We start from the raw sequence: 1,666 nt of genomic DNA on the forward strand, positions 1-1,666 counted from the left end.
CCCGGCACGCAACGTCATTTCAACGTTGAAATGTGGTTGATATTTCGTCATGACGTTGTTTCAACGTTGTAACAGCAACGTCGAAGTAATATTGCAGAAAGTAAGCCGATTCAACGTCGAATTTTAGTTGAATTTTCAATGTTGAGTTTAGGTTGAAATAACTATGTTGTTTCAACGTTAAAATGTTGGTTGACATGTCGACGATGGAGGTTCGTCCAGAAAAAAATGTATGCATCGGTGTAAAAAAATATTCACCATCAGCGTTAAAGGTGAATAATTATAGTTGTACATCCTTTGTTATTGAATCAACAAAAGTTCATAAATAAGGATTTTGCTATGGACAATTGTAATCAATGTTTCCTTTCACTTTTTAAGCTTTTGTCATAACTTGACATCTGTTGTACTGTTTTGTTTCAAATCTTGCTGATTAATGTTGCTTCAATATATTTTGTGGTTACTAAGTATTATAGATATAAGGAGATGGGGTATGATTGTCAATGAGACAAATATCCACCAGAGTCCAATGGACGTGGAGGTAACTGAACGGCCTTCAACAATAAGCAAACACCAGACCGTATAGTCCGCGATAGAAGACCCGAACACAATTTGTTTAAAACATTTCAAACGAGAAAAACTAACCGCCTAAACGACAAACAAATATGACAGATGAACCAAAAACAAGCAACGAATTGCTTATTTCAACATGAATCAATGTTGTTGTAATATTCGGGTGACGTTGTTTCAATGTTAGGTTTCAACCTATATTCACGGAAATATCAACGTTGATACAATGTTGAGAATATAACGTTGTTTCAATGTCAGATATTCAACGTTGTTTCACCTTTCAAAACCAGCAGTTAATTCAACGTCTTTTCAACTTTACAGATTAACGTTGATTCAACGTTGTTTCAACGTTGAAGTGCCTGGTGGGTACAGATATATGTATCAGGATGCAAGTGTTTTATTATTGTGACTGACTATATATGTGCACGATATTATAGATCTATTAATGACTAAATAGTAAAATCAGTAAACGGATAAGTTTTTAAACGTTTCCCTGACTTTTCAATATATATTCAGTTACAACAATATTTTGTTGTTCCTGAGTGTGTATATTGTTCCTGTGTATGATGTAGATAATGTTCCTGAGTGTGTATATTGTTCCTGTGTATGATGTAGATAATGTTCCTGAGTGTGTATATTGTTCCTGTGTATGATGTAGATAATGTTCCTGAGTGTGTATATTGTTCCTGTGTATGATGTAGATAATGAATATAACACTTCTTGATTTACATTCATTTACCTGCTAGCACTTCGGATTACCTCTTCAATTAAAACTGACAACTACAGGATAGAGCCAAGAGTGCTGAAAGTTACACAATTAGGATAACTTCTGGTTTGAAGAGAAAAAGTATCAAGGGTGTTTAATTTTTACAAAATCAATCCCCTCTGTGTTGTTCACGTAAGAGGATAATTGCTTAGAGCAGAGCTATCATTAATTTTAATACACATGTTACTTCTAAAACAAATCTATATGTTCTGTTGTCCTATATCAGTACCGATTTTTAAAAAAAATTGGACAGACTAACTGTAAAACAATTTATTGCAGCTATCTAAACCAAAGTCCTAATTTATAACCCTTGTCAGTCTTAAAATAGATGACAAG

The sequence above is a fragment of the Mytilus californianus genome, unplaced genomic scaffold (assembly GCF_021869535.1).
Source record: "Mytilus californianus isolate M0D057914Y unplaced genomic scaffold, xbMytCali1.0.p SCAF_18, whole genome shotgun sequence".
In the NCBI taxonomy this organism is placed as follows: domain Eukaryota; kingdom Metazoa; phylum Mollusca; class Bivalvia; order Mytilida; family Mytilidae; genus Mytilus; species Mytilus californianus.